Here is a 15,545-nt window from a genome sequence, read left to right on the forward strand (position 1 = left end):
ATCCAATCTTGTGCCCAATCCTTCAACTATACTAAGCAGGGGGGCTAAAAGGCTAGTGAGCTTATTGGTAATAATATTGGTGTAGTCAGGGACAGCCGTGCTCAACACATCACTACTATAGATTGGCAAGCTACACCCCTCATCTAATAATTTGCTTGACAAATTCCCCTCAATTGGTACTTCCTCTGTGGTGGGGGTTGGAAGGGAATATGACCTTACCCCCAGTCTTCTGCATTCTTGCTTCTTAGAACGTTTGGAAAGGGTGACATACTTCCCCTTCCGACGGCGGCCACCCCTCTTCCCCTTATCATGTGTGGGCAACACCACGGATTTAGCGGGCTCAACTGCTTCATCCACAGTATCCTGGTTATTTGGTGAAGGTACCATGCTGGGCGTAGGAGCCTGTATTCCATTTGGGGGCAAAGCCCCGGGCTCCTCAAAAACCTCCACAACCTCATAGTCCTCCTGCCCCGGCAGTAACGCTGCCAGTTTCTCCAGCCTGTCAACTGTGTCCCCTATTATTGAGATGCGGGACTTCTGGGGATTGTCCGTTGTAGGGAGACATTGAGCCTTATTTGGGGACGGCGACATTGCCAAAGCCACAGCCCCTAGGGAAGAACGCCTAGCGGGAAGATATACATCAGAAAGGCGTCTTTCAGTCATCACTATTTCCTTTTCGATTACCGCCGCTACTCTGGTGATGAAACGGTCCATGGAGCCGATCATAGTCGGCGCAGTAGGAGCAGCACCACCTCCCTCGTTCCTCAGGGACTTCCCTGACCTCGTAGACATTGCAAGGTTGTTTACCTCCAGTAGAAGCTCAAAAGAGACGCACAGACAGTGTGCTGGAAGAAAGGGACGTTGTCCAGCCCAGCCTTGACAGCCACAGACTGCCCGCCCTTTGCTCGGGCTTCGCTCGGCGTCCCGCTAGCGTCCCGCTATGCGCCACGTATTCTGTTTAATTGGAGCAGTTGTGGGCGGGGGGCGTGTCTCCCAGAGGGCGCGGCCATGCGCACCTGGCCGGTTGCAGGGACTCCTGGTCTTTGGAGTCCTTGCGTTGTGGATTACGCCCTTCTCCTTTCCGCCTTTCCGCCTCCAATCCCAGCTGCCAATTAGGTCCTTGCCCCTTGCTGCAGCCCGCGAAGCGGCACCCGCGTAGCGGGTGCGGCGAGGAGTAACAGGAACAGCGGCAACAGCGGGAACAGCGGCACCCAAATGGACAGAAGATCACAGGTCAGTCCTTCTCCTCTCCCAGGCTCAACTGAAGATTTTAGCACGAGATGCTTAATTACATTAAAAAATATCATGTCCACTAAAGCTTGGTGTGTTGAAAAAGTTTGTTGTTCTAAAAAGAGTGTTGTGGTACGAAAAAGTTTGGGAAGCACTGCACTAGACAATTGTTGTGCCTCTAAAGCACCACCCTCCTCTGTAATATTTTTGGAATTGATTAAAGATGCGCTAATATCCTTAGCATATCTGCTCAATGAGTGCTGCAAACTTGGGATGCTGACAATGTTCCAATATTGCACATCTGTTCTGATGTATTGATATTGGCATGATGGTTTTTTTCTTGTGATAGCATTATGCTTTTCCAGAAAATGTGGCTTGTCTCCCATCATTGACCTCCTGATCCCTAGCCCCAACTATGTTGTGAATCAAAGAAAAGTCATTTCAAGTGTGCATCTAGCAGAAAAGACTGGCAAACTATAACCATTAACCACTTATAACTGAAATGAATTTCAGTATTGTCTTAAAAAAGGATGTAAAGCAGTGGAACCGCCCAAAAAAGAAAAATAGTGCAGGGCAAAGATTAATCAGCTACATTCTTGCAAGAGGAGGACGAATTGGAAGTCAGGATAAACCCAACTGGACCAACAAAGAAATCATCTTTGGGAGACGAACGGGTCGCCTATTCCTCACGTAAGCTACTATAGTAGGTGGTTTGCCGATTATGGATTAGCTAATATCATCTTACCCTTAAACTCTACCTGCACTCAGCTCTGAGACAAAGCCACTTCAAGGGGAGAGCACAAGCGACTACATCATACCTGGCCAGGGCTGTCTTACTCTTAACACCATTATAGGCCCACAAGTGAATGTATTTGTGAATTTCTTAAGCGCAGGCGAATCATCCCCAAGGGGATCTCTCGGCGCTATGGGAGAAAGCACAGAGCGGCAGGGTCATCTAGAACAACCAGGTTTTCAACAGTTTCTTAAAAGTAAGTAGGTCGCTGCACACCCTGATATTTACTGGCAGCTTATTCCAGTGTCTCGGGGCTAGATGGCAGAAAGCTCTGCCACCCTTTCTTACTCTGTGTATTCTCTGAGTACACAAAAGGTGGGCATTACTGGATCTTAGCTGTTGCGCTGGCAGATACCACCTGAGTTTGTTACTCAGAAACCCAGGTCCCTTCCCTTGGAGAGATTTGCACTAGCTCCTGCCTACACAACCACTCAAAGGAATAAACTAAAAATGTATGTTACATTCTGGCCTGCGTGGGGCCCCTATGCTTGTGGGGCCCCTGGACAACAGCCCAGCATGCCCATGCATTAAGACAGCACTGTACCTTGCACAAAGTCCAGACAGGGGATGGCCTAAGAACAGACACCTGTACTACCCCGGAAGAAACAGCATTCAAGTGCATAAGGCCTACGGCTGCATTTTCAGACAAGCAGACAGATTAGGCAGCTAAATCTAGTATCAGCTATAATATAGCGAGAGAGAATCATTAACCCACCAATAATTTGACTCCATGAGGTGCCTGGGGTGGAAGCTATAAAAATAAGCCAATTTCTTGCTGTGAACTTTTTGTGGGTGTTTGTCCTAAGTGTTCCTTCAACAGAGATGATGTTTGGATCAAGAAAAAACAGTTCTGTCGTAGTCAAAGTATTTGTGAATTTCTAAAAAGTAAGAATCTAGTGCTGCGACTTTGTCTCCCTGCCATATGACCAACACATCGTCAGTACACTCAGTATTCTTTTTATATATTTAATTAGATCAAGTATATATCTCCCAATGTGGAATAACTTTGTATAATTCTTAACAAATTCTCAAATATACCATCTCACATCTGGCCATGTTGTTTGTTTCCAATTAAGTTCTATGGAGATTAAACCAGGAAGTGGTTCCATTTTAGGGGCAATTTTAAAAGGTTAGCTCTCTAGCCCACATACCAATAGGGTTGTAGGAACCATGAAGTGGTTCCATTCACCAGCAGCCATGTTGGGCGTTTAGCGTCCCATTCTCACTGAAACATGAGGACGCCGATGCACTCCTCGTTTCAATATAGCTGACCCTAGCGCAAACCTGTCGGCAACTTCGGACGCACGGGCGGGCTATCCCTAAGTGAGTCGGCAAGGGAGTAGCCTTTGAATAGTAAGTACAGCATAGCTGTCCTTTTGACAAACGCGCCTCTCACAAGCTGTTTTTAACTTCTTTCCTAGTATGATCACCCATCTTTTTTTCATCTTGCATTCTCCACAGAGTGTGACTACAGGCATCCCTTCCCCCAGTTTGGACTCATGATGCTGAATTTAGGCATACTACATGTATATGTTTACCTTTATTTTACTTTTAATTTTATGTCCTGTACTATAACATTATTTTATATTCGCCGGTCTCCCACATCTATGTGTTCGTGTCTGTGCCTACATGTGATTAGTTTTAAGTTTGATATTTTGGTTGCGCTAGAAGTGTTCACTCTTATGAAGAAATATATTACAAATTTCACAAAGGTGATGTTCTCTAATGATCGCAATATACATGTATAATGTGTGTAACACGTCCAGGAACTCTGGCAGACTAACTTTCACTTCATATTATTACAAATCTTCGAGATATAACACCAAAATGGTGCTGTATGTATATTTAATTTTTTCAGTATGCAGTTGCTTCACAACTAGAGTGTTGACAGGAGTGGAATCAGGGAGTAGTAATCCTTGGTCCTAAGAAAAGCCTTGGGGTAGGGCTTGAAACATGTAGACTTCTGAAACTCAGGATCTTACAGCCTGATTCATGAAGCTAAATTGCACTCGCAAAGGGCAAGATTCTCAGAATCTTGCCTTTTGCGAGTGCAATTTTGGCATTTGGGATTCACAATCCCAAATGCAAAAATCGCTAATGAAGAATTCGCTAAATTGCGAGGATTAGCATTTAAGGAATCTCTATTAGAGATTCCTTAAATGCTATTCATGACACTTTCAAAAATTGCGAATTTGCTAATTTGGGCCGCTATTTACCGAGAGGTCAGACCTCTCGGTAAATAGCAAAAACTTAGAAAAATGCTTTTAAAAGCATTTTTCTAAGTTGCATGTTGCGCACACACATGTCCTTTGGACATGTGTGTGCGCAACACCTGTTCAAATGTGCATTTTAGGGGTGCTACAGGGTGTCCTTTGGACACCCCTGCACCCTTAAAATCGCTATCTTATTTGCGAGTAGTAAATTGCTACTCGCAAATAAGGGATACTCCCCATTCATTCCTATGGGCCTTTTGGCCCATAGGAATGAATGGGGAGTTATTCCTTTTTTTGCGAGTAGCAAATTTCTACTCGCAAATAGAGAACATGTAGGAATCGCTATTTATTTAGCAATTCCTACATGAATACCGTTTTGCGTGTCCTCAATAGCGAGTCGCTATGATTCGCTATTAGGGCCACGCAAAACGGCCCGTACATGAATCAGGCTGTTTATTCCTTTGCGTTTCACTTCCTCCCCATTTTTTTAACAATACCGGCTAGAGGTAAGAATAAAATAATTTTTTCTTACTAGGCAGGTATGTTTAGTCATCCACAACCCCCTCATTCCTATATCTTCACATCTTTTTCCATCTATTAAAACAAAACAAAAAAGTGTTCCCATGTAACTCGTAGGTCACAGCACACCCCGTTCTGCAGTGGAACGGGAAGGACTCAATTATGAAGCATGACACCAAGGGGAAACTTTGGTGGGTGGGGGTTTTCTAAAGAAAATATTCTGTTTTCCAAACCAGAAGTGGAAGTCAAGTTCAATGTTGAAAGTAACCATTACATTCGCGATTGAAAATATTTGAAGCCCACCACCATGAAATCATAAACTTGAACAACAATTCGAAAAAAAATACAAATAATGAAGAAATTAAATCATACATTTCAAAAGACCAGGGACTAAAGGAGGAACCAGAGACTTTAACTGGTCATCCACCAACCCTGATACTTTCTTCACATCACAGAGTTTGAATAAAGAATGTCTATACCCTGCTGAAAATGAGTAGGTAAAACAAAGGCAATGAGGATCTGAGAGGAATTGGATGATGAAACACTCTTTGGACCAAATGAGGATGAGGCAATTGCACCGGAACAAATCTTTCTTCCACTTGGTATGAATCATAGAACATATAGCTCAAGGCAAGCAGAAGTATAATGCACAAGAATATCTGCAGACGACTAGCAATATAGCCAGTTATATGTTAACAGTGTTTTGATAGCATGCTAATCACTCATGAGCACTCTTTAGAAGGTGTGTGAGGACAGCCCTGGAGGGCTTACTCAAAAAGCCAGGCCTTCAACTTCTTTGCAAAAGTCAAGAAAAGAGGAAGAGTTTTGCTGTGGGAGGTCGTTCCATGTCTTCAGGAGCCAGGTATGAGAAGGTGCTGCACCTGCTCTGCTTTTGTGTTTGCGTGGATGTGTGCTAATGAGACACTGAAAGAGACGAGGTATCAGGAAGTTTGGTGGACGTAAAAGCAGCTGTCCAGGGAGGCCAGGCCTGTGTTCTGTAGATATGGGTGAGAAGTTTCAATTTGGTGCATTTGTGTATCAGGAGCCAGTGGTGTTGTCTAGAGTGTGGTGAGATGTGGGTTCTGTGTGAGTGGTTAAGGACTAGTCTAAGCGAAAGGCTAAGAGAGGTAATGGTCCCAGTTTTTGTTTGTCCTGTTTAATAATGAGGATAGTTTAAGTACTTCTTGTCCATGGAAATGGGAAACCCCTTACCCATTAATTCTGTAAGAGAAAAAAGTACACAGGACAAGTGGTATTCTGTATAACTTCTTTGTTAGTTCAAATTCAGTATCCAGTTTAGTACTCGTTAAACAATGAAGTTGGAAACTCGTATCTTCTTTTTGTCACTTCCAATGTTTGTTCAAAGACTTGAATAGTGAATAGTGAAGCACATTTTGTGAGGCTCAGCCAACACTTGTTTCGCCCCCAGTGGTCTCTATGGTGGGGCTTTTTTAAGGCTGTATAGGGCAACCACATTATAGTGCCAAACAAGGTAAAAAGATAAAGAAAAATAAAGCAAAGAGATGCCATACCCGGGATTTCAATTGTGTAACATTGCCTCAAAAACTTGACCCCCAAAAATATATACAATATACACATCAATACAGAAAGGGAGATCAAGAGACAAACAGAATACGAAGTAGTCATTAAAAAATAAGAATATCGAGATGTTTCAATTAAGTATAATATGTTAATTGTTACCATAAACATCAAATCATCAAATAACAAAGTAATGAATTAGCACATTCATAGGTATTTTCCATTCAGAGCAGCAGAAAGTATAGATCACAAAATCAACATATGTGAAGTAAGACATGAGTTTCCAACATGAAAAAAGCCACCAGTGACCAACCATCAATTGGAATATCAGAACCATTGATGAGAGCATTATAATCATGATTAAAAGCATCAAAAGAAAAATTCATCAAAGAGAGAACAGCAAAATCAGATACATACATGTAGAGTTAACATTTCATCATCACGAGGCAATAACAGGAAGCAATATAGTAGAGGAGAACAGAAGGATTCAAATTTAGTAATTGCTAAGCAATTGTGTGGCTGCTAACCAACAGCACCTTTGTAGTGATGTGAGGGTGAATCCCAAAAAGACAGGCAGTAATGAGTCTGCCCGATTCTATCTACTCAGTAACAAGCATGTCTCAAAAACTGGCTAGGTTAGAGCATTTCATGATCAGAGATGAAATCTAATCTTACAAATTATCTGTGTAGTCTAATATTGCATACCTAGGCAAAAGGTATTAGCTGTGAAGTGGTTTAAAGGAAGTTTGTGAGAGATCATATTTAGGTACACGATAGAGGATAAGCAGAAGTATTACATCTCAATCCTAAAATAATGAAAATTAAATAAGAAACATCTAGGATGGTAGTCCAGTGTCTCTGGCAGCTAAAGCCATTGGTAAAGTGAGCCCGGCTCTTCCCGACAACCATTTATGATGTAAACCGGTATTACCATAAGATAAGGATATGAACAGTAAGCATTTTGCGATGCAGGATCTGTATCATATATAAGAGACACAAAATAAGTTAGCCCATTTGTTCCCGTTATATTGGGAGTCATAAAAACAGAAATAGACGGTCCGCTACCCGCGGTCAGCCCTCCCCTTATGGAACAATGAGGAGAGTTAAGCGTTACCATACCTAATATCCAAGGCTTTATAGAATGCTCAGGTCAGCGAAGTAACAAGCTGGGGTTGGAAGAAAAATCTGTTTTTGGGGACAATAGGAGAAGTATAAATCGTCTCATCCCGTATAGTAAGTAACACCGGAAACCCCCCCACCCCCCATTTCGAGCTATCTACCAGAAATAAAGATGTCACATCACCCATGTCAATCGGCATCTGCAACTATGCCGAGTGATCGAGGTTTTTCTTTTACAATGGAGAACCCGGAAGTCCCAGCTCTGTCTTCCGGCGGTAGGCTTATAGAGTAAAAGGTGCCCGTCCACATTCCAGGTAGAGGGCCACCTTGGAGTGGATAATTAGCCAATGTGTTATAACTGATATCATAAGGCTGAACGGGGGTCCTCTGCAAGAAAAGAGTCTAAGGCTTGTAGAGAATCTAATAAATACAGTTCCTTAACAATAGAGGCTGGCTTGAGGGGGATAGTGAATGAATGGAGAAACCGTACAGATTTGAAGGGGTGGGGAGATGGAATGGGCAGTAATAAAATAGGTAGGAGCTGGTCAAGACCCTTGGAGATCTCATACTGTACTAAGCAAGTTGGGATGTCTGCAATCGTGCAATGAGCAAAAAATCCTTCACATTTTCACTATTTCCAACGGTCTGATTTTGAAATTATATGTTTCAAGGACTAAATCTATTTTGTTCATACTAAGCATATAATACTACAGAATGTCAGTAAGCAAAACAACCTTCCTTTTTTCACTATTACCTATGATCTAAATATGAATTAATATGTTTCAAGGACTAAATCTATCTCGTTCGAACTAAGCATATCCTCTACAGAATATTGGGATCCCAAGGCCATTTATCAACCATTGAGGAAAGCATTGACAGTAAAACAAACGTCCCTGACATCTTTAGTTTACATCAGTTTACAGCCGTTACTAGTCACCACCTTGAGCCCTCGACCCAGGAATCCACCCAAGAGGAGGAGTCTGACATGATCATCTTTGCCCCCAATACAAGTTGCAAGGCCGTGCAGACATCTTAAACAGAGGAAACATGCTACGGCTTCTGCAAGCTATCTCAAAGTTAGCCAATATTCATACTTCCGATCTATTGTCTGTTGAGTTTTTACCAAACAACGGCCTGCCAAATTCCGAAGCCTCCAAAACCATATGGAAAACATCTGAGATAGCTAGTAGAATTATCCAAGAAAGCAAAAGGTTTCAAAGCTGGGGGATCACCCTAAAACCAGTGCCTAAACCACTATACCCAGCTCCATTTCTAATCACAGACAGTCAATCCAGTCCTAAGGGGAGCACGGGGCTGCTCCCCAACAGATGGCCAACCCCTTCCAAAGCAATCTTTGTCAACGAACGGAAGGCAGGGGCTACAACCAACAATTCTCTTAGCGCAATCAAATTGACATAGGATGCCACCTCCATCAAACCTTCGATTGGGCCCCAACAAAGTTAAAATATGCACCTGGAATATCAACGGCTTACACTCCAAACTAAGCGACTATGACTTTTTGAACTACATTAAAACTTTCAACATCATTTTACTCCAGGAGACCTGGGAAGATAAACCTTTCGACTTACAGGGCTACACTTCTAGCTTCATTCGGCCACTAAGGGATCCATTTTGGGATGCCGCTCGGGGGGTCTACTTCTCCTCTCTTCGATAACAATAATTGTAGAAATGCACCCCTCCAAGTTGTGTTCAGGCCTCAATAGTGAAGTTGACTCTTAACCAGACAGCACAGAAAGTAATACTGATAAACATCTACATACACCCTAAACACAAACTACAAACATCCAAGGAACTGATCAAAGAAGTCACAAGAGTAATGGAAGAAGAGGATACAGACAATGTTACCATGGCTGGAGATTTTAATATGCACCTTTTAGGGAATAGCCAGGAAGAAGACCTCACGCACGACCTGACTGGTGCATGGGGAATTCAGACTCAAGGCCGCTCAAAGGAAAACAGACCAGCGAAGAGTTCAAACTATCTCCTCTTAGAATTAGAGCACCTGAACTTGAGGGCAGTAAACAGCAGTTTTAAAGGGGACAATCCTCCGTTACCTACATACCACTCAGCCAAAACATCTTCCTACCTTGATTTTACATTAACTACATTAGCCATGTTTGACCGGATAGCCAAATTTCAAATAGGCAACAAGATACTTAGCGATCACATGCCACAAGAAATGAAACTTCAAGTGGCCTCAACGTTATCCTTGGAGGCCGACAAATCCATCATTTCGGTAGGAACAACAAACCTCAAAGGTATAAGGTGCAACTCAACAAATATAGAAACAGTAGCAGGTACAGCCAAAGAAGTCCTTAATCAAGTACAGTATAACCTAAGTCAACCGTTGGAAAGTTGGGAAAAATTCATCTGTTCCCTTGGCGCCAAATTTCTTACCAAAACAGGCCCAAAACAAAAGAACAGAAATGACCCTCTGATGACGATAGTAAAGAGCCCAGTCTCTAAGAAAATGAAACTAACAATAAACCAATTATTACGACAACTCCGGAGAACACCGGGAAATCAAAGCTTGCAGCGGTCTCTTTGTGATACAAAGGCCCTTTTTAAGCGAAGAAGATGGATCAGGAAAATGACCATGAATATTGAATTTTGGGCAAAACTTCTTTACGACGCAAAACAGAAAAACAGTGCCAAATTTTGGCAATCCGTAAATAAATTACATCGGTCAAGTCACCCAGGAATCAACTCTCAGATTACCGAAGAGGCCTGGGTAGATTTCCTTTTTAACCATTTTAATGACACAGAACAAATAGCTACACACCCCATACGTCCAGGATCTGAGAGCTCCAGCAGGATCGCAAAGGAGCTAATACAACATTACCCACCTTCATTTGTGGATAGAGAAAGAACAGTGCCATCCCAACAACAACAGGTAACAACTTCATCATAAAATGATACACAGAGATTAGTGGAGGGGCACTCCAGCCAGCCAGCCCAACAGATAAAGAAAGAAATAGCAAGGGGCAGACTGGCTGAAGCGCCTGGCCCCAATGGCATTCCGCCAATGCTGTTAAAAAATGACCCGGACTACTGGAGCATCGCACTTGAACCTGTCTTTAAGTACGCAGTCAGAAACTCCACAATTCCTGAGTCATGGAGAGGCTCAACTATAAGCCCAATTTATAAACAAGGTGTGAAGTCTGTGCCGAAAAACCACCGCCTGATAACCCTGATTGATATCGAGGCTAAATACTTTGCAGGGCTCCTCTTAAATTACCTAGCCACTTGGGCCAAAGAGAATCACATAATACCGCAAACGCAAACAGGATTTCGGAAAAGCCAAGGCACAATAACCAACATAATGGCCCTGACCTTTCTCATGGACGCAGCTAAACAGGGAAAATACCCACTTTTTCTTTGTTTCATAGAATTTGTTGCAGCATTCGATCACGCCGATCGAACAAAGCTTTGGCAAAAACTGGATGGCTGGGGGATCCCTCCAACTCTCTTATACCAACTAAGGAACCTCCACACTAATACATGGGTCAGGATAAAGCTTGGCGAAGGTCTACATATATTAAAAAAAATCTTATTACAAAAGGGCTTAAACAAGGCTGTGTTCTAGCCCCCCTGTTGTTCAATCTTTTACTAGCGGACCTTCCGGGGGAGCTGAACAGCTGTGCAGCCCACGCACCAAAACTAGGGAATTCTACTCTGTCAAACCTGTTATACGCGGACGACCTAGTCCTGATAAGTAGGACCCCAATTGGACTCCAGCACTTATTGAATGTAACCTATAGATTTTCGCAAGAAAACGTACTAAAAATAAACTTCAACAAAACAAAAATTATGGCAATCAATAATCGCAAGAAGAAGCACCTTAATTAGTTTCTCAGCGGACATAGTTTGGAACAAGCAGTTAGCTAAAACTACCTAGGGGTAATACTTGATCAAAATAACTAATCGAAACCGCAAATAGAATCCTTGCGGAGAAAGGGGGTAATGACCTACCTAACCATAAAGCCCCTAAAGAAGCTTTTACCGGATCTGACGTTTGACCCTTTGCTAAGGGTTCTGCAAGATAAACTCCAGCCAAGAATAACCTATGGGAGCGAAGCACTGAAAGAAAAAATGCAACAACCCTTGATAATATAAATCCAACTCATACCGTGCGATCTTTCTACTCCCCAGAATGGTCTCCCCGGCCCAAATACGATTGGAATTTGGGCTACAAAAACAGTCTTTGGAACACAAGGGAGCATACGTGAAATGTTGGCATAAGATCAAAAGCGACGAAAAAGGAACCCTGAATGACCAACTTTGGATGGAACTTTCTCACCCAGGGAAATCACCAGTAAGTCTATACCTCCAAAAATCTATAATACATTTAGGTCTAACAGACTTGTGTAACATCCCGACGAATCATTTTACATTTTAAAAAAAACGTAACAAAAGTAACCCGCTTACTATCCGCAATAGAGGATAAAAAAACATTAGCCAAACAATCGCATAGCGGGACGGTCCTAAACACATACAAAACACTCAAACCCCAGCTCTACTTCAAAATGGGAACAAAAATTAATATCAAGGAAAAATTCATAAAACTTTGGCTTGGGGTTGGGCCCTTTAATCAATTCATGCCACTTTGGGAGAGAAAGGGAGGAGTCCAGCCTTGTCGTTTATGTGGCAGTGGTGTTGAGGTCCTAATTCACGTCATATGCACCTGTAACATGCTAAAAGATATAAGGATCACCCTGTTAAAGCCAGCGATCAAACAGTATGGAGTTAGATCATGCAGACAAGTGGTAATGCTGTGTTTCAACCCTGAGCTGGTCCAGCTAAATTGCCGGCTGATTAAATACCTTGACATAACTGCAAAAAGATTGAAACACTGGACCGAGTCGCCTAATGACTACTTACTGCAAGAACTGACATAATCATTACAAGAACGAACACAGTCGAAACAATACTTAAAGTCAACACGATTAACGTGCAGAATGTTTTAATAATTTGTGCACTTTTTTAACATCTTGTAAAAAATGTATTAATTACTTTAATTACTGTTGCTGATGAAAAGTTGGAATTTTTTTTATAATTGTTTTATCAAAAATTGTAAGATATTTTATTTTTTGTATGCAATGGTTTTAATTAATCAAGCATAATAAATAAACTCATAAACTCCTCTTCATAATATCAGCAAGCAGCATGAAATAAGGTGGAAGTGTCCTATTTAGCTACAGCAAGTATAGAAGATATAGGCTAGAAAAGGATGTACCTTATCACCAAGAGAAGTGCCAGTGAATGCCCTATGTCAAGGAAGGAATGTGCCGGTGAGGTAGTGATAATGCAATTCTGACTAGCAGTATAAAGTACCCATGTGTTGTTACCCTGAGATGATAAGTATGGGACATAAAAAGCAACCGGCCATCAATGAATGATGGTGGCATAATCCTTAGAGATGTATTGACAAGAGACAGTGGATTGTCAAAGCATCTGTATTGCACACCAACCAAACCAGGGGGTTTTGTAACATGATTATTGGAGAACAAAATGAATACATTTAACTATTAAGCATCAACATAATTAAATGTCAACCTTATAACAGATCAAGATACTGAACAAGTCCATTTAGTGTCTCTTCCTGTAATTGGATGAGGGCCATGTGGGTATGATTCATCATGGAGAAAAATATCAGTCTTAATTAAGCCAATATTGTACTTCTGCATTTTCATTAAGTCCATGCTTTGTGGCCTTGTATCGCAGCATTAGTTTGCTTTCTCTCGTCCTTAGTATAAGTTTGCAATTCCCTTCCAGTCTGTGTTTATGTATTATTTCAATACTCAAAAAGGTAAAAGATTTGTTGTGTCAGTGTGTCAAGTGGAAGTGTTCAGTTAATTAATGTCCCAATGTGAATTTGTGAATGTTCCTGTAGTGCTCCTGGATTCGAATTTTGAGCAGGCGGATTGTGCTCCCGATGTAAGGGCAGTTGCAAGGGCAGAAGATTATATAGACAACAAATTTACTATTACAGTCAATAGATTCTTTTATCTTGATACGTGACCCAGAATCTATTGAGATCTCTGTTGTGTTATTTTTGCCCAGTTTGCATGCTTTGCAGTTGTGGCAGGTATAGAGGCCAGCTGGTCTTTCCAGAAAGGTGCTCGTGATTTTCCTTTTGTCAACAAACTCAGATTGACATAGCATTAGTTTCAAATTGGGTGCTTTGCGAAAACTCAGTTCAGTGTATTCTCTTAGATATTTGTTCATTCCTGGTGTATGGCGAAGTAGGTTCCAATAACATTTGAGTACCATTCCAAGATGGCGTTGCCGACTGTGGTATTCTGTGACAAAGCGAATACGATCTTCCTTCATATTATATAGTGGTTGTTTCTTGCACAGTGCCAAGGATCTTGTCATCTTTGAGATGCTATTCATGACTGCCCATAGATGATGTTTTTTGTATCCATGATTAGCTAAAGATGTTATGGTTTCTTGACTTTTATTTCGAAAATTGAGTCTTCACTGCAGTTGTGTTTGATACACAGAAACTTCCCTTTGGGTATATTGCCAATGTTGTGTTGTGGGTGGCAACTGTCCGCTCTTAGTATCGAGTAGACTGAAGTGTAGTTAATAATAATGGATATAGAACTTCCGGTCAAAGCTAAAAATGAAAACAGACAACTGTCAGATAACACCTGCTACCTACTACTGACTCAGGACCCCACCCCTGAAAGCCAGATGAAGATCAAACGAGAAGAATGGTATACCAAGGACCTAATAAGTGGTGAGGAAAAAACATATCTGTTTGTATCACATCCTACAAAGCAGACATTTTACCTACTGCCCAAAATACACAATCCACCCCCTGTAAGACTGATTATAACAGGAGATAATTCACCCTGCACAAGATTGGGAGAGTATATATCTGGGAAACTCCAACCTTTCGTGAAGGACATACCATCTTTTATTCTAGATTCTCTTTCCAAACTGGAAAATGTAACCCGGGAACCAAATGTAATTATTGTGACAATCGATATTGGAAGTTTGTACACCTCCCCAAATTGGTGAGCTGCAGGCCTGGTTACAGTGCACAAAGCACAGGTGACCGGTCCTATTGCGTCACACGCGTCTGCATGTGCAGCACTTGCAATGATGAGCTGCAGGCCTGGTTACAGTGCACACAACGCTTCGATGAATAGGTGACCGGTCCTATTGCGTCACACGTGTCTGCACTTGCCGCACTTGCATTGGTGAGCTGCTGGCCTGATTACAGTGCACACAACACTTCGACGCACAGGTATCAATCATTCATACATGGAGAGGGCGGAGCTGAGGATGGAGTCATGCTCTAAGTCCAGCTGTGTGTATGTGTGGTATGGTGGGTGGAGGGGGCTGCTTCAGTGTGCAGTACAAGAATTCGAGCAGGATTAACCTGTCAAGCCCTGTGTTAGTTGAAAGGTGGCAGAGGGTGTGGGCAGGCTGCAGGGAGCCCCGGGCTGCTCTCATTTCTCATTTAATGTAACTAGGTTACTGACGCTGTGCTCTATGGGTCATGAGGTCTGTTATCGGTATGCCTGTCTACCAGTCTGTCTACTTTTGTAAATATATCGAATCTGTATTTTTAGTGCCACCTTTTTATTGGCTGCAGTGTGCACACTGAATAGTGCTTGTGGCTTCCATGATTGCATCCCTCCACTTGAGTGTGTGGGCATGGGTGACGCAGAGGACTGTTCTCTTGAGCTTTGCCCCATGTCATTTTCCTATTCCCGTAGAGCTGGTCTGTCGGGTGGGGCCTGACAGCGGCGTTGAACTCTTCTGTGTAAGTTGGTTGTGCCTATTTTCAGCCTTAAGATGTGTGCCCGTGTTTGAGAGACGTCCCTGGCTCTGGTGCCCAGGAAGAGAGTGTCACTGGAGAACAAGAAGGGGTCCTGGGGGCCACCCACAGGTCATTGTCGTTTATGGCACAATGGCCTCTTGCCACTTGGATTCCGTGCAGTTAACTTGTGCCGGGGCTGTGCATCTAAAGCTCATACTCAGGGGTGGCAGCGGGTTTAGGGCTCAGTCAGCTGGGTGCTGCCTGCAGCAATGCCACGGGCTGATGACTATATCTTCCAGACACTTGGGCATGCTCACACTTTAATCCCTCAGGC

The sequence above is a fragment of the Lissotriton helveticus genome, chromosome 2_1 (genome assembly GCF_964261635.1).
Source record: "Lissotriton helveticus chromosome 2_1, aLisHel1.1, whole genome shotgun sequence".
NCBI lineage: Eukaryota > Metazoa > Chordata > Amphibia > Caudata > Salamandridae > Lissotriton > Lissotriton helveticus.